The sequence below is a fragment of the Periplaneta americana genome, chromosome 6 (genome assembly GCF_040183065.1).
Source record: "Periplaneta americana isolate PAMFEO1 chromosome 6, P.americana_PAMFEO1_priV1, whole genome shotgun sequence".
NCBI classification, from domain to species: Eukaryota; Metazoa; Arthropoda; class Insecta; order Blattodea; family Blattidae; genus Periplaneta; species Periplaneta americana.
The window spans coordinates 102961722-102981954 of record NC_091122.1 but is presented as its reverse complement, the minus strand read 5'-3'; positions in this window follow the sequence as shown (position 1 = coordinate 102981954).

Below are 20233 nucleotides of genomic sequence, written 5' to 3'. Positions count from 1 at the left end.
AGGATCCGGAAATTAATAGCAAATAAATATATTTAATTAAATATGAATATTATTATGAAAATAAAATGTAATAATTAAGCACCATTGATTATATCAATTATAAAACAAAATTGTATAAGATGACTTTAAAATTATACTTATAAATAAAAGATTTTATTTAAAATTAGCATATCTTTAATTAAGCCCTTCTGAGTGGTATAAATGAAATTGTATAATCTGCAGGGAATGTTTAAGAATTTGCGAGATGATTTTTTGAATTTCAAAAGATGGTATTGATAATTGTTTAAAAAAATTATATGTAAATTTTGGTAAAGAACTCCGAGCACCAAAAAATAAACCTGTCACTGACTAATTGAAGAGAGGGATGCTATACTTGGCACTAAGGTAGGGAATGCAAGGTTCATAAATGGCCCTCTTTTCATGATCAACCTGATGAGCTTGGTTTACAGTAGATCTCTCTCCATGCGTATAGTTGGATCTATGATAATAGCCTTTTGTTGTTGCCTGTTTCTTGCTATTATATCCGCTCTTCTGTGAGAGTCGTCTTCAGAAACACAGTGGACCTCTTCATGAACTTCCCAACCCTTGTTCCGAAGAAGACAGGCGATAGCTCCACGGACTCTATGATGCCTGTTGTTACGCAATAACTCTCCTTTCCGACAAAAGCCCAACACGTGGCCAAGAGTGGAATAAACATAACATGCATAACTTTTAGGGATGGTAGATTTTCGGAATAATTATTTAATGCGAAGTATATCCAAATGCTGCAAAAAAAAAAAAAAAAAAAAAAGTAATTTGATGTTTAAAAGCATGTTAAGTAAATTAGTGTAGTTTTTAAATCCGCAATAAAATGTGAAATTGAATACAAAATGCGAAATGTATGTGTTTTTTCCCCCTTGTCTTTATCGTATTCAGTGACAGATGGCTGGGCAAAAACTATTGTTATGGCAAAGCCCGCTATTGTACTTATCGTATTCGGTCACGTAACATTACCGTTTACGGTAACAGAAAACACGTTATGGCAATATGCAGTATGTACAGTACGTACTTAATTCTTTCGGGGAAAAAAGTCTTTATAATGTTTTCCTGGTGTGTAAAAACTTACAATGAATATAATCACATTTTCAAGACGATTTAAATATGAATTTACACCGAGTGATATAACATCTGAACAAGAACTTTTCGTTCAACACTTACGGTATTGTAATCAGAATCAGTCACAGAGCTTCAATACACCAAAGAAAACAAACTGACCAGAAAAGAATTTCCAGAACTATGGCCGACTGGGGGTGTAGGAAAGGGGTAGAGTATTGTAATTGTTTTTTTTTTAATTTGTTATTTAATTACGCTTCACCAACTACTAGGTTATTTAGTGTCGATGGTATTAGTGATAGTGAGAAGATATTTGGCGAGATAGCTCGAGGATATGCCAGAGATTACCTGACATTCGCCTTACGTTTGGGAAAAACCTCCAATCAGGTACCGTAATCAGCCCAATCGGGAATCGAACCCGCGTCTGAGCGCAACTTCAGATCGGCAAGCAAGCGTCTTAGCCGACTGAGCTACGCCGGTGGCTTTTGTAATAATGTTTGTAAGTTTAAGCGCGTAGGTAAAGGATGGAATAAAAGGGCAAGGTATTGTATATCAGCTTAACCCTCGATGTCCATAATTATTTTCTCAAGACAGAAAATGTTTTCAAGCCTCTGTATTAGTTGATAATGATCTAAATAGCACGTATTAATACAATTAAATTTTGGAGGGTAAATTTTATTTTACATGATATGGTTGTGACTTCCAGGTAACATTGGTCGACAATAACATGGTTGTAAAATAAATATTGACATCTAGACGGCAAAATATGAACTTCAGAGAACATTAAAAATATAGGAAACAGCAGCCATATTGTAACTTTCAAGTCACATTGATCAACAATGGGAAGAACATTTCCTCTCTTGTTAAAAAGTACCGTATCTAGAATATTACTCGATGTGACTCTCAGGTCACACTGGCCAATAGAGGGTTAAGTGTGATGGTAAATAATGTATTATTAGCCTATTTATTATTATTATTATTATTATTATTATTATTATTATTATTATTATTATTATTATTATTATAGTACGTCATTCTCTACAGTTTCAAAGGCTACAGATTTCCTGAAAATTTGAAACAATTTGAACAATACAGTATATAAAACTAAATACAAATATTTACATATGGAATACTAAATAAATGTTACAAGAGAAAGAGTTAATCCAAAGGGCTGGACTACGGAAGAGTACCCAAAACGCTCATTGCATTTCCGCGTTGAATTGCAATACTTAAACGTTGACGCAAATAAGTAGTGCAACGACGATCACCAGTAATGGAGATCAAAATTTGGCCGATTTGAGATACCCAAATTTTAGCGTCATGACTCCAAGGACTGAAGGTCTCCACAGCAAAGGGGACAAAGATATAATTGTCTAAAAGATGGAGCATATTTATTGACTTTATTTTTTACGGCTAATTCAGCAGCAGATGCTGCGCTTCTGGAGGTATTCGGCAAGTGAGATGGAGCTAGAGTGTCAAAGGAAGTGGAGTCACAAATTAAAGATTTTCCTCTAGACCATGGAATTAAGGTGAGACCATCGGGTCGTTTACCATCCGCGCGACTAATATCTGTGGTTCCAAAAGAGACGGGATGCCACAAGAAGTCAGAGATCTTTTAATGATATCATTGAGTGATGTATGTCTGGGAATGCGACCCTTGCTCCTCGCACAGTTGAGTGCATGATGGCCGTAAATATTATTATTATTATTATTATTATTATTATTATTATTATTATTATTATTATTATTAGTAGTAGTAGTAGTAGTAGTAGTAGTAGTGCCGCTGCTGTTATACCACTAATCCATACTTCTAAAATACAAAGTTGAATAAGACGCAAGTAAGACATTTTTTAAAGTAAAAATAAAAAAGTAGGGCGCTCCCAGGTTGCGGAAAAAATACCGGGGCGGAGCCCTGGTGCGTCCTGCCACGACTACACCCCTGTTCCTTCCCTTAACGCAGCGGTCATCAAAAGAACACTGCACCCTCGGGCTAGCGTCTCTTAACCGCGGACAAGACACAGCCGTAGCGTGCATTCGTGGCTGCTGGCGGGTATGCTGTCTCTCTATCCTTTGTTCATGGCGGAGCATATTTCCTTACCCTCCATGCACTCTACCCATTTCAGCGAGTGCTGACGACCACTGTCTTAACGCAATAGCTCTAATGACTTCTTATTGCAACACTGCTCGTTACTTTACTGAATGCAGTGCCATCTTAACGCATAGGCATTGTGGGCAGTTCCCCGGGGGCTCCAAGAGCACAAGGGTCCCATGATAATCTATGCACAGACCAGAATTTAACACTAATTTTCCAATCACTGGCCTCAACATTAAAATCTCCTACAAACTCGGTAGAAGGAGAAAAATTACGACTAATAGCGGAGAGTTCGCATGTCTGACATCCTGAAGGGCAATGATTTCAAGCCAATTGTAAAGGCACTCTTTGCAAAGAAATTTAGCAAATGTTTGTGTTGAACACTTGATCAATAACAAATAATTCATGGTAATTTCATAATGTGCGCCTGTGTTATCTCAGTCGGTATGATTTACCATTCAAGTACCATTTTTATGTTGAAATTTTTGTTTTCAAGTTCAAGGCTCAATTTATATTGTACAAACCTTCGTGATGACTAAACTTTGTTGTACATCATATTTTTTTAATGTCAAAACTCTGATTTTGTTGAAGGTACTAATACACATTGTAAAATACACATACGCGTACGCATTCGCGGGCGCGTGATTGACAAACATCCATGTCCTAGGCAGGTTTCTACAAAACCGCTGGAGCTGCGTACTTCAGTTTTTGTGTACTCTGCGACCAGACACAGAATCCTTACAGTTTTTTTATATACTAATTTCGGCATCGCGGCCTGAGGCTTATTGTGGCTAGACCCACAACTCTACTGCAGGACTCCCCCGTTTACTGGGTCAGGGTACCCGGGGGGCCACTGCGAGACATCACACACACTGGGACAATGGACAGATAACCAGTCCCCGTGAAGAGGTCCGAATTAATCCCCCTGACTTCACGACCGGGCATCGAACCCAGGAGTCCAGCACGGTACCTCAAGACCAAGGAGGCGGAGATTCTTATAGTTAGCTCAACAACTTTTTTCTTTGATATCTTTACAAATCTAAAAATTATATGAACTTTTTGCTCATTTCAAATCAGATTTAACGACCCATCTTAACGATATTGTTACCGTATAAAATAATTATGTAAATGCTTCTCGACTTACCAAATTACGTTAATAAAATTTGTGGTGAGTCCTCGGTGCTGTCTCAGTGCACTATACCTATTCACTGACTAGTCTTTTTTTTACTAGCTCGAATGCATGCTCCACTGAATCATTCGTAAACACGGAAACAAGCATACTTACATGTCCGTAAATGAGGCGTTATATCCGATAATGAGACCGGATATGAACGTGCAGTAGCTACGGGTTGCAGTCGTACAGGTTTCTTACTGTATTAAAACGCTATACAACAGGAAGGTGAGGGAACGGTAATTGAAATCTAAAATCTGGCTACGGCCAGGCGAGCTGTAAATGTCCCGATTTCTCTGATATCCATGGATTTTGTTGTTTTGAAAATAGTTAGTGTTTCTAAATCAGAATTTCATCCTGGTTGCAAAAATGACATCCATTTTCGTGTAAAACGTCAGAATTGTTCACAATTCGAAATTTTTTGTTTATAATATTTTTCATAATAATAAATTTTCTTTGGGATTAGAACTATGGTGCGCTCCACTGGTTGACAGACGGTCGGATTATGTTCTTTTCTAGCATATCCTGTAACGGCTGTAACATGTCCTTAACTACTTCTTTGTACTTGTGTACGTAATGACCACTTTACGAAAACTCACACTACAACCCTTAGCCCCATTGACAAACAACAGACAATCGATGAACTCTTAAACCTACGGACCAACCCCTCAAGGGAAAAATTTCACTTTTGGTATATTACGCAATCTGACGTAAAGAAAGCCCTGAAACGAATCACAACTAAAGCAGAAGGACCAGACCACGTCAATATTTCGTTATTAAACAAAATCATAGACGTAATACTACCGACTGTGACCCACATTTTCAATGCCTCAATTATGACTTCGACTTACCCACAGCAATGGAAACTCGCTTTTGTCCACCCAATTCCCAAGACCAAAACACCGACATCTTATAACGACTACAGACCTATCAGCATCCTACCTGCCCTATCTAAAGCATTGGAGCGCATTGTACACAAGCAACTGACAGAATACTTAAACAAATACAAACTTCTCGACTCTTATCAATCAGGTTTCAGAGCCGGACATAACACAAGTACAGCATTACTTAAAATCACGGAAGACCTACGCGAGGCCCGGGACGAACGTAAATTGACAATAATGACTTTACTTGACTTCAGCAAAGCCTTCGATTCTGTAGACATTGACTTATTAATATGTAAACTCAGAAGACTACACCTAGAAGAGCACGTTGTCCTGTGGTTTGACTCTTACCTTAATGGCCGCCAACAAAGTGTGATAGCTGGAAATCGTTCTTCCCCTTGGCAGGCCGTAAGGTCAGGGATCCCACAGGGATCAGTTCTTGGCCCTTTACTATTTACAATTTATATCAACGACATATCAGAATCTCTAAAGTACTGCCGACACCATCTCTATGCAGACGACCTTCAAATATACATAAAATTCCACACTGACGAAATAAATGATGCAATAACTAAAATTAATGACGACCTGAACTCAATCTGCACATGGATACGGAAATTCCGACTTAAACTAAATCCAGAAAAATCACAGTCAATCATTGTGGGCCATTCACGTTTGTTAAGCACTATTACCATACCAAATTTGTCCCCGATTAAAATACACGGCACCGAAATTCCGTTCAGTGAATCAGTAAAGAATCTAGGTATTTATATGGATAAAAGTTTAAATTGGAACATTCAAGTTGCAGAAACCTGCAAAAAGGTATTTTCATTAATCCACTCGTTTAGACGATTGAAGAATTTTCTACCCCTTTCCATGAAAAAAATGTTAGTGCAAACACTCGTGATGCCCCACTTCGATTACTGTGATATTCTGCTTACTGACCTAAGCGTTACTTCGGCGCAGAGACTACAACGTGTTCATAATATGTGCGTCCGTTTCGTCTGCAATATTCGCCGGGCTGATCACGTAACACCATCCCTCGAAATGTTGTCCTGGCTCCGTCTAGAAGATCGTAGGAAAATCCACTGTCTTTCCCTTCTCTTTCACATATTACATTTCTCCACTCCTGTCTATCTTGCGTCTCGTTTTCAAAATTTATCCACCCATCATAACCTAGACACACGATCACAACACTCCTCAATATTATCCATTCCCTCCCACCGAACATCCTCATATTCATCTTCTTTCACTGTGGCTGTTCCTCGACTTTGGAATTCCCTACCGAGTAATGTCAGGGACTGTCAGACATCAAATCAATTTAAGAATAGGTTAACGAGATATTTTTCTAACAATTATTGTCAACAATAATAGCTGTTTCAGGTTTCTCAGTGTTTAATGGTTATATATATCACAGATAAATATATAAATTATCTCATTATTATTATTATTACTATTATAATTACCATTATTATTATTATTATTGTTATTATTATTATTATCATTATTATTATAACTATTTCTTACCAGTGTTTATTATTGTCACACTAACATTAGTTATCCAATTTTCATCATTTACTTTCATGTTGTTTTATGATCTAGATATTAATGTAATAACTATGTAAGCAAATGTATTTAATTAGAATTAGAGTCTGGCTGGGCGGAAGAGAAGGCCTACTGGCCTTAGCTCTGCCAGATTAAATAAATAAATTATTAATTATTAATCCTGTGTATCTCCTTAGTACATCCTAACTCATTTTGTGTAGTATCTTAGAAAACATCTTGAAATTCATAGAGAACTTCTCTTATTACTTGATCTGTTTCGCTCAAATGATCTAAACTGACAGACTCTAAAATATTCAGAGAGTTTACTGCATTTATAATATTACGCTGGGAACTTGCCGTCTGTTTTTGTGGTGAGACATCACTATACGGGTACGGGTAAAGTATTCAATTTTTCCTAGTATTCATCTCTTTTGTACTTGTATTTTTTTCACCCATACAATTTATAATTTTCACAGGGACTAACTCTTACTTGGCTCAATTTCATTGAGGGTTCTACCAACATATACACTATTTATTCCGAAACTCGCCGGCTCGAGAATAATCGAAATTTTGTCTCCGCATTTCTCTCGTTGGGAACTACCTCTGCCCTGATGGTAGTTCCACTAACCCGTCCTAAGAGCACTACTTCGCTACTTGGCGGTATAATAGCTTCCTTGCTATTTACAACAACCACGCCTGAGGGATTTCGATTTATGATGTGAGTCTGTCCTAAGATATTTTGACTTTTCCCTTTCACTGTGCCCTATTTGATGCGACGGACTCACTTTTTGCGTCTGCTGCGCTCGAGTCATTGATCTATTTTGGGCAGTCATCCCAAAGTCAATTTCGCCTACCTTTTCATGACATGTGGATTCGTTTGTCAAGTTCATCTTCAACCTTCGGCTTCCTATATCCAGCATAGGCTACACTTTGTTTCTGTAGCAAATCTAGACCTAGTAGTCCACCTGTTTCCGGACCTGCATTTATTGGGCATACTATAAAACCTATGCGGGATCCTTATCACATTTTTAAACTTAATTCGAAATCTTGGGTTCCCCTTACCTCAAGACTCTTTCCGGTGATACTTGCTCTTATAACGGCATCATTAATTGGGTTCCCTGATAACCCTGGTCGGACGATTGATATGGTTGCCCCTGTAGCTACTAACCACCTAGTCACCTTCCCATTTACCCTTGCTATGGCCAGGAGTCATGTGAACCGGGAACGGAGAAAGCGCAAGTGAATGGTTTAAGTCTATTTACTGCCTTGGTGTCAGGACGCTTGCCGAGGCAAAATCGTTTCCCTGCTTAGGACTATCATTTCTATTATGAAAACACTCTTTTGTTACATGACCCATTTTTCCGCAAGAGTAACACACTATGTTATCTCTATGAAATCCTAGTGCAGCATCTCTATTTCTATTCGTGTATTGGTAGTCACTGTTTCCCTCACGTTTATTTTGTTCAGCGTCTCTGCGCTGTTGATGACGCGGGGTGAGAGGTGGTCTTTTCGCACGGCAATCTTCAGTAATGTCCTATTGCGATGATATTTATGACAGAATTTAGATTCTGTTACTACGAATATGTCGCGATGTCCTGTTCCCTGTCTCGCTTTCTTCGTTGCGGTGACGGCTAACTGAATAGCGTCTTTAATATTCTTCGGCCTCCTAACCGAATATGTTTACCTATCTCCCTTCGTAGGCCTGCGACATACGCGGTGTTCTGCCTCTTCTGGAGGATGCGTCGTTCTATCGGATCCCTTGTCTTCTTTAAGTTTTTAAACTAAGAGTTTTGACACTATCCGCGAATGCTTTCGGACTTTCCGTTTTATTTTGTGTGGCCGTTTGTAGCTCTGCATTATAGTAATTATCAGGCAGTTTTTCTTTAAATCTCATTAAACGCAGCTCTAATATCTGCGAAGGCGACACTATCTTGAGTGAGATCTGGCCTACATTGCAAAAATTCAAATGAGGGGCCTGCTCTTTTAAGTCTGAATATGTGTTTCTTATCTTTGTTACTTAAGTTTCCTATTCGCGCAACGGCGTCAATATTTTTTAAAAATTCATAAACCGGTAAGCTTCCTGATAAGCCTGTCTCCGAGAAGGAAATGTATAAACACAACATCATTCTCAAGAAAGCTATAGGCCTAAATAGAACTACCTTCTACCGTTTTGTTTGAAAATGTCATTGGCTTATTATATGCATCGACAACATTAACAGAAAACACTACAAATTCAAGTGCTCAGTAAATGCCAGGGATTAACTATAGGCCTAGAACATAGCCATTGCACTTCAGCAATGCAGTGGAAATCCTTAACTTTCGACTTCCGAGATATGCGTTGATAGACAATTCTATTGCTCATAAGCATGACATTTAGGTACAAGTCTATGACAAGACACAGTAATAGCTGTCACATAAAACGGGATTTCTAGAACCTACATTCCGTGAGTCAGAGACTGCGGTCACTCCTCCCTTTCCATTACCAACACAAAGCAAGCAGGTTGCCTACTCTACGCAGCGGAGCCAACCACCGCAACGCAGCGTCAAGATTGTTCGCGTGTTAACAAGCGAGACTGCACACAGCACAAGCAAGCTGAGATATTTCGGCATTCCGAAAAACTTACCGGAATGTAGACTTTCGATCTTGCCATTTACATACGCCTACCTCGAAATGTGCAGGTTAATAAATTTGTTAGTAAGAGTGCAGTATTTATAAATTTTCTTTATGGGATAAAATAAACAAATTTCATTGCATCTGTCAATTCGTTGAGAAGTGTAGAAAATAGTAGAAACGTAAGTTAACAACTGAATAAGTGATACGTATACGCCAATAATTAGGAGCAGAGTTGAGGGTTACAATGTCATTATTATAATAATGATGATGATAATAATAATAATAACAATTGTAACCCCCAATGACTATAGATAAAAAAGTACTCAAATCTAAATAAGTATTTTTTAAGTTCGGGGAGAGTTCAAACCCGGTAACCCCTCCCCTTGCGTACGCCCCTGTTTGTGTTCAATTTATCCCTGATGTAAACACGTAAACTTATGCTTCTTCGGTGAATTTACATTTTCTTTTCGGCACCTTGATACAAGTGTTACGATTGAACCACTAGTCGAACATACGCTATGTTTGTATTGCTGTCCACTCCAGGACTCTTCGCAGGGCCATTCCATAGTCTAATTTGGAACACGTTGAGAACAAGTATCAACAACTTTCACTTCACCTTCAGCTTGTTACTCGACTCTTGATAGGTGTCACACATCCGAGAGCATGGTTTACATGCTTCCATTTGCATCGTATTCTGTTTGTCATTAGAAACGGAGTCTGGTGGTAGTGATTTTCGACAGTCAGTGTTTTTACTGTAGGCCTATTGAAGTGGATCTTTACTTCTTCTTCTTATTATTATTAATTAGGTATAGAATGTGTAGGCTCTTCCCTCAGTTCTTTCAGCTTATTGATTTATTAAGTTCTATAATTTTACTGATATAATTATAAATTTTCCTGAAAACTTTTCCCTTATATTAAGCAATTTTGTTAACTTACCATTTTGCATGGTTTACATGCTTCCATTTGCATCGTATTCTGTTTGTTATTAGAAACGGAGTCTGGTGGTAGTGATTTTCGAGAGTCAGTGTTTTTACTGTAGGCCTATTGAAGTGAATCTTTACTTTATTATTATTATTATTGATTAGGTATAGAATGTGTAGGCTCATCCCTCATTAGTTCTTTTAGCTTATTGATTTATTAAGTTTTATAATTTTACTGATATAATTATAAATTTTCCTGAAAACTTTTCCCTTATAATAAGCAATTTTGTTAACTTACCATTTTGCTAAGTTTTATGAAATTATATTGATATTATCACTCACTCCTTATATTGCTGCTCAAATAGTTACCATTTAGACAATATACAGGATGTTTAAAAAATACGGGGCATAATTTCAGGTATGTATTTCCCACATGTAGACAATCAAAATAGTTCATTACAACATGTGTCTGGAAATGCTTTATTTCCGAGTTATGGCCTTCACAACATTGAAATTCACTGGAATGTTTTTCTTTCCGCAGGTCGTTGCCGTCAAAGGAGACATTAAGAGGGCACTCTGACAGTTCATTCCGAGGCGAAGGTTACATTCAGTGTTGTGTAGGCGTTAGATTGTGCGACATGTATTCAAATCAAGAGCTGGCAGAGATACACTTCATGTACGGTAAGGTGGACGGCAATGCTGCGCTGGCTCGTCGTTTGTACCAGGAGAGGTACCCACAGCGACAATGTCCAGATCGGAAGACATTTGTACGTCTCCATTACAGTCTGTGCGAGTATGGAAAATTTAACTCTCCTGGTTTGGGAAGAGCACGACCAAGATCTACAACTCCAGGAGTACAGGAGGAGATTCTGGAGGCTGTGAACATGACTCCTTCTATCAGCACACGAAGGGTAGTGTTGCAAGTCAATGTTCCTCATACGACTGTCTGGAGACTGTTGAAAGAGTATCAATTGTATCCTTATCATTTGCAACGTGTACAGGCCCTGTCACCAGCAGATTACCCTGCACGAGTTAGGTTCTGTCAGTGGTTCTTGCAGCAGTGTGGTGTAAATCCGAACTTTCCTGCCTTAGTACAGTATTATTTACAGACGAAGCACAGTTCACACGAGATGACATAACAAATTTCCACAATCAGCATGTATGGGCGTATGAAAACCCACATGCAACTGTTCCATCTCATCACCAGGTGCGGTTCTCCCTCAACATGTGGGCCGGTATCATTGGCGAACGATTAGTTGGACCCCATGTACAGCTGTCAAAAGAAAAAGTGGCCGCTCTCCTGGAACGAAGTTCCCTTCGGGCATCTTCGCTACAATTCGGAGACAGGCGATGTTACATGTTGTTGGACCACGTTGCCTGATATCTACAGTTATAATTGAAGTATTCTGTGTGTTATCGATAGCATAATGGTAGCGTTCAGGCCTCTTATTCATGAGGTCCTGCGTTCGACTACAACCACGTGCTTTTTATGTTCTTTTTTGTTCTGTTTTTGAGAGAGACAAACTATACATAATGGCTCCTTTCTCTTTTAAGATTATTTTAGTAATTAACATCAGGTTCATTAATATATTATGCCATGACTTTATCATTATGATATTGTGGCTGCAAATGGAAAGAAAAAAGATTTTATTCTAAATAAAAATATCTTTCGTGGCATAAACAAAACAAATTTACTGGCGTCAGCCTTAAAACATTCAAACAATTAAGCGTTCAAAAAACAAAACAAAAAGCCATAATTCAATATTTAGTCTATCTTCCTCTTATCTCGATCATCTTGCAGTCGAGTGGGCATGGAATTGACTATTCTATGCAAATAGCGACTGTTTTTAGACACGATATTTCAGGCATTCTGAACATACATACATAAGTGTTCTGTCCATGGGCAGGTCTTTCATTGCAAACCCAGCAATCTCCAATCTTTCCTATTTTCTGCCTTCCTCTTAGTCTCCGCATATGATCCACATATCCTAATGTCGTCTATTATTCTTTTCAACCAGAACCCAACCAGTTACTTTTTATCTTTCTAATCAGTTTCAGCATCATTCTTTCTTCACTCACTTTTTCAAACACAATTTTATTTCTTATTCTATCTGTCCACTTCACACGCACCGTTCTTCTCCACATCCACATTTCAAATGCTTCAATTCGTTTCTCTTCATTTCGTCGTAATGTCCATGTTCTTTCCCCATACAATGCCACACTCCACACAAAGCACTTCACTAGTCTCTTCCTTAGTTCTTTTTCCAGAGGTCCGCAGAAGATCCTTCTTCTTCTATTTAAAGCTTCCTTTGTTCATGTTTGCAGTTTTTCTTGGGAAGGATAGGCCTAAATGCGGTAACATCCCGTTGCTTTCCGCACACCACTATCTCTTTCGCATCTTATTAAATTCCAGGGGGCCCAAGCGTGGAGATGAGGAGAGTGGATTTGACTAATTGGGCCCTCCGGACTTCACCGAAAGTCATGGCAAGGGTTAAATATTAATTCTATCAGGATGTTTGACCCTATCAGAGATCGGGAAATCTCAATTAGCCTTTGCCCCCCGCATCCTGGACTAGCTTCTACGAATCATCAGAAAATCTTAGAGTGTGATTGGGCCAATTTTTCCGAAAATGTTTCCACACTTTTGCCCTCGTAGCTCAGCGGACTAACGTCGGAATTTAGATGTCAACGGCTCAGGTTCAATTTCTCGTTACTCATTTTCATTTTATTGTGGTTCAAGATAGTATAATGCAATAATACAAAAAGAAAAACTAATAGCAGTATTATGCAACTGGATTTTTCCAAACCTAATATTAAATTTATGTTATTTATATCGCTAAAGTACGATTACAATATAAATAACTTGAATATTATTTATACAGTATCATTAAAGAACGATAACACAATATAAATGATAAATATCGGTTTGTTTAATTAATATAAGATATTATATAATACGTATTTAATTATATAAATAAAATAACCTATTTTACAAAGAAAGATGTTTATTTGTGTTATAATAATTACCTACATAAAATACAGATTATTTATATTGTGAAAGAACAGTAACAATATAAATAACTTGAATATTATTTTATAATGCTAATGAAGGAAAACAATATAAATGATAACTTGAATATTATTTATATCGCTAAAGAACGATAACAATATAAAAAACGTGAATATTCTTCATATCGGAATTTCACAGATTTATTACAGATGTATTTAAGAAATTGTAGAAGAATAGTAATTAGTAACAGTGTCCTATTTATTCTTCTTGGAGCCAAATTTGTAAATTTTAAAAGTGTGGTTACTATGTTGAAGTGTATGTGTTGCAACGGATGCTTGATTTGTTATGTATGTGAGTCAGTTATGGGATGCTTGATGTCGTCGCAATGTCGTAATTATAGTTTGATTGTGTTTGTGTGACTATTGTGTATTAATTTATGATGTATGGTACGGAAAGCTGTATATTTGTGTTATAGAAGTGTTACGTATGTGTGTTGTTAATGTTTTTGTATGTTTCAAATTGATACCTGATATTTGTTTTGCAATCGCAATGCCTAATTTACGGATTGTTTATGTTTTGTTTACATCGCGTAAGCTAATTTAATTTTCTTTTCCATTTCTCTTTATGCTTATCTTTTTTGTGTATAAAACTATAGCCCTAACATACATATGTAAAATAGGGCTAACCCCCATTGGAGATACTGTAGCTACAATAGTAATAATTATTATTCATATCGTTATAAAACGATAACAGAATACAAATGATGACTTGAATTTTATTCATATCTCTAAAGAACGATAACAAAATATAAATAACGTGATATCCATCAAGAACGATAACTGGATATAAATGATAATTTGAATATCATTTACATCGCTAAAGAACGATTAAAAAATAAAATGAAAACTTGAAGAAGGCGCGAACCCACAACCTTTGAATCATTAAACAAGCACTCTACCGCTGGTCTGCGAGGAGCAGATATGGAACACTTCCATAGTTCCGGAACTGCTTGTACAAGCACATGCATCGTGTAACATCGCCGCGACCCGAAGTGGACTTTGAAAGTATTCGCTGTTCACGAGTGCGGCCACTTTTTTTTTTGACAGCTGTACTTGTAAACAGACTTACGGGGCAGGTGTACACAAACTTCCTGGAAAACACCATACCTCATGTTTTAGAAGACACTCCACTGATCAATCATCAACATATTCACTCCTTGCATGATGGCGCTCCTGCACACTTCAGTCGTACGGCTCGCCGGTACTTGGATCGAAGGTTTCCTGATCGATGGATAGGTAGAGGTGGCCCAATTGCTTGGCCTCCACGCTCACCTGATCTGAACCCTCTCGATTTCTACTTGTGGGGCCAATTAAAATCATTGGTTTATTCATCTCCGGTGCCTGATTTGGAATCCCTTCGGAATCGAATTGTGGCATGTTCTGAGGACATATGCAATACTCCTGGAGTTTGGGATCGTGTTCGCAGGTCAATGAGACATCGATGTGAGGTCTGTATTCAAGCAGGAGGTGGACATTTTGAACATCTTCTGTAATGACAACGACCTGCGGAAAGAAAAACGTTCCGGTGAATTTCAATGTTGTGAAGGCCATAACTCGGAAATGAAGCATTTCCGGACACATGTTGTAATGAACTATTTTGATTGTCTACATGTGGGAAATACATACCTGAAATTATGCCCCGTATTTTTTAAACACCCTGTATACCAGTACTGTAGTATTGCATTACATGATCACTTGAAAACTGTACACGCATAATTCGAAACGAAACAGGATTTAAAAATAAATTTTATTTGGAAATTAACTACACGAAACTGTTTTCTTTACAAACTACATTCAATACAATGTAGAACTTCGTACTTGCTATGAGTATGGATGACGGACTGAGCTATTAATGCGTTATGAAAATTAAAGTAGGAGCCCACTGATATGAAGAACCACACAACATAATTATTACGTTTTCTTCAGCCAACAATAACTAATTATTATTTTAAAATAATAGGCTGGTATCGGCCCATGTGGAGCTAATACTGTTGTAATAAGTAGTTTAGATTAGATTAGATCAGTTCTCATCAAATCCTTACCTGGATGCAACAACTAGGTAACTCAAATGTTTACACGCAAGGAAAAAAAAACTTCTTACGCTGGATGGATTCAACACTGCTTACAAGACAACACAAGTAACTTTTCTATATTTTATGGCAATAGATTATACCTTCTGTCAGTTAAATTTTTCATACGATGAAAAACCCACGAAATTGCAAAAAGAAGAGAAATTAAGTAGATAGCAAAATTGATATTTGAAACCCATACAAAATATTAACACTTATATAAGTAGACATGGCACTGGATTCGAAAGAATGAGCAAAGGTGGAATAGGAACCACTTATTTTGTTTTGGATTCCTAAATTCATTGACTTTACGAGTTCAATGACACTAAAGGGGAATTTGAAGCTTTCACTCCCTTGGAAATCCTGGAATGTTGGTGGAATGGGTGGCTTAGGTTTTTCAAGTGTTTTATGGAAAACATCTTTGTTGTATCCTTTTAATATTTGGAAAGGCTGGATCAATAGCAGTTATGGAAGTATTAAAAGAGAGGGAAAATTGTGGAAAATATGGAAACATAATTATTTTTACGAAATATAAAAATTTTACCAAAGCATTACAAAATGAGTATCGTTGGCGTTAAATGCATTCTAGATATTATCAATTTTGAAAATTCTTGTCTCCATTCCACTATAGTCTGTGCATTTCGAACTGGTGGCTCAAGGTCAAGCAATGGACTGGATTTGCCATGTGTGCTTACCCCAATCCTGGGCCATTCTCCTCAAATAAAGTCAGCTGGAACAGCCGGGATTACTATTGCTTCAGTTTACAGTTTTCAGTTCATTGACTCGTGTGTGGTTTGTACTTTCGTATGTTTGTACATGACTTTGATCTGCCAGTTCAAAATGCACAGATTATAGCTAGCAGTAATGGTGTAGAACGTGGCTTCAAAACTTTTGAGTTCACGGATTTCTTACAGTTCATACTTCATTTTGGCGGACCCCTAAAAATGTTTTGCATAATTTAGACCTATAAACATGTTCTACGCAATAAATATTTGTATAATGTAGTGACTTAAGTTCACCACGACATAGCGCGACAGCCTTCAGATATGGGGAGTAGCTGCGAATATATTAAATAAGCAGTCATGGACAGCACATAAGGGGGTGGTCCTCCAGCTTGGGTTGGGCGAAGGGCTAACAACCCATCACCGTAAAAAACAGCTTGTTACGAAACCACACAATAAGCCTCGGAATGGGACTGATTCTCTGGCACGACCACAGCAAAGGAATAAGATTACAAGATTTGGTACTTGGAACATAACTAGTCTTTATAGAACAGGAGGAGTTTGTTTCATAACAAATTTTTTTGCCCCATATTAACTTTTAACTATTTTAACATTCTCCATGAATGTCAACTGTACAATCTGCATCATATTTCTTTGATGAGTGAATTCGCTCTAGAAGTGTTGGCCTTTCCTTCAGGAAACTATAGAAGTCCATACAAGACACATTTGAAATGATATTTTGTGATTAACATGGTCTTGTCCACACCTGTGGAGTAATGGTCAGTGCGTCTGGCCGCGAAACCAGGTGGCCCGGGTTCGAATCCCGGTCGGGGCAAGTTACCTGGTTGAGGTTTTTTCCGGGGTTTCAACCCAATACGAGCAAATGCTGGGTAACTTTCGGTGCTGGACCCCAGACTCATTTCACCGGCATTATCACCTTCATTTCATTCAGACGCTAAATAACCTAGATGTTGATACAGCGTCGTAAAATAACCCAATAAAAAAAACATGGTCTTTATGGTTTTAACTGAAAACTAATTCTTTTTGTCAGATCAAATTGAATTCATCAATGTAAACACTCTTTCTGATGATGCATTGGTGCCAAGTATTCCTAACACAAAACTTACAATCTGAATTATGTTTGTAAAACTAATGTATGTCTTTCATAATAAAATAAAAGGAAAATAAATATTTTAACAAACATTTAGAGAAACGAGATACCATTTAAAAAAAACGGGACATTTGGTATCCCGAGCTTACTTTTCTTGGGACAGGAGACAAAAGACTGAAAAAAGGGACAATCCCATTAAAAACAGGACGTCTGGTCACACTACTTGGGAAGGGCCGAACTCCCTTATAGCCTACATGATCCCTTTACTTTTCCATGTAGGTCTCACATATATGACCACATACTCATGGGGTCCAAGTTTGGGGCGGCCAGCAGCTGACTCTACATCAACGCAAGCCGAAAAACTAGGAAAGAAACAGAGATAATGATGACAGAGGGGAAGCTTAATTATGACGGCGAAATGAATCTGAGATCCAACGCCGAAAGTTACCCAGCAATTTTGCTCCGATTGGTTGAGGAAAAACCTCGACCAGGTAACTTCCCTCAACCAGGATTTGAACCCAGGCCCACTCATTTCACGGTCAGATGTGCTAACCATTATTCCACAGTGGTGGACCGAACAAGGGTTATGTGCATTAATTCTTTTGACTTTCGGTTAGCTTTCTTAAGAATATGTATAGAGAAACGTAGTGCTTTCCAGGCTATCCCTGTAATATTAGTGACTTATTCCAACCAGTTTGTTACTAAAATATATCAAGACCGTCTCCAATACTCAGATCTTAATACAGAAACAAAGATGGCCGCAGCTAGGTTCCAAACATTTCCATATATATATATATAGAAGGTTCCACGATATCCTTATGTCAAAATAGTTATTTTTTCGTATTTATTAAGTTGAATTACTAAATTTTGTCTTAAATAAACGTCCAGCATTAATTTATGAGCAATGTTAGGTTCAATTTCAAAGGCGAGACAACAAGATAAGTATGGTACAAATAGAAACACATTGCTATAAAGTTATGAACTTGACAGTGCAAATGCAGCCTGGAAACAGTTTTCAATAAGTTGAAAATCATACCCTGAACTCCGTATAAGTTACTGCAGTAAATGCAAACTTTCACTAACAGTTGTTGGGCATACAAGAGGATAACACACACTCAAATCAATAACACAATTAAACAAGGTCTCCTCATCCAAGGACAATGTGCTCTGCACAAGGTGGTGTTCACTGTGGCATATGATATCTATAGGATAATACTGCACCATGCTGTACTATTAACCCATTTATGCCCAGGTGGGTCGTTTTCGACCCATTGATTAAAATTATTTTCCACGCGAATTAGTCTAGATAACACTACGTGTCTACTTTTCTTAGATGCACAAAGGTACAATGCATTTGTGGAACACGTGGGAAACCAACAGACCACGCCATTATTGCGCCGGAACTTGCCGAATAAATATGACGCAACTACCGTCTGCCTTGGAGAAGAAAAAGTGAGTAAAAGCTCTGTTCAATCCGTGAATTTTATTAACAATTACTGTTTTCTGCCAAGAAGATTCAGGAGAATATGTATCTTGTATGTTTTTGTAAACATTTACACTATTTGCTGTACAGTAGGGCTTAGAATTTAGTGTGGGTCGATAACGACCCACTAAGCACTTATTCGAGGCTTACCTTTCACATAGCTTTTCATTATGAAATCATTTTGTTTTCTTATTATTTTTCTTTGAGTGATGTTTTTACGAACAACTACCTCAATAGAAGTTTGTGTAAGGATTAGAAGTACTTTTGGGAATGATAATTCTGATAGAATTTCTCAGAATATCTCAGGCTTATTACCGCTTTCGTTTACAACATTGTTTTATTTGTGTAATGTTATATCTCACCGCTTGGGATGCACTCTGGATAGTCTTTGACGAACTAAGTAGTTCATAATTCTCGGCACTATCGACACCTATGAGAGCCAGGAGTGAATAACAATCAGAATGACCCCATTTTGTCTTTTTATTATCTTCATGAGAGTTCTCTACTGGCCCCATCTGAAAACTGAGAACCTTCACTACACTTTTCATAATCATAATTATTCCCTCTTTTCAGAGTCACTGGTCTGACAGTAATCTAAATTCTAGAATAGTTGGAGAGATCTGATTCTTCCGAAATCCCAAAACACGGGGCAGATATATTCATTGGTCTGCCTGAGGATAACGGATGCTGATTCTGGAGATGAAGATTGCAAGGACTCCGACTGATCTCAACTACAAGCCGCAGCAGAGTTAGTGACAGAGCTACCAGACATTGTTCAACCTTATAATGAGGAAGGGGGCATCGATATTAGAAAATATTCAGATCTTATCAGCAATGAAATTGAGAATTCCCCACCACCGACACGTAGAATAAAGCGAGAAAGAAATAAAGGTGAGCATCATGTCTAACCAACATAAAGTAGCCCCTTTACAAGAAGAGGAAATCAAAGTTCGTCTGCCTTATGTTTTCCGTAAATATAATTGCAATATGAGTGGAGTACATACTTCTGATATACGTGGAAAAAATGGCACATACCATTACCTTCGTGGTTATTAGATGTGTGCACGTACAATGCTTGGCTTCTCAGTCAGTCGATCATACAGAAAAGTCTTTGGATGCACTCGCCTTCGGCCACAAAATAACGCAAGCCTAAAATTTGACACTTCTCCGAAGAGTGGAAGACGAGTTCGTTCCTTCGATACCATCAAAGAACACCGGAGGAAGGATCACTGTGGGCACTATAGCCCAACAACAAAGACAGTGATACAAGATTTGTGACAATGTAAAAGCATGATAGAGATGCACCATATCATGAGTAGAACTAAGGACTTTTGTCATGTATTTTTAGTAGGTTATTTTATGATGCTGTACCAACATCTCAGGTTAGTTAGTGTCTGAATGAGATGAAGGTGATAATGCCGGTGAAAATTGTCCGGGGTCCAGCACCGATAGTTACCCAGC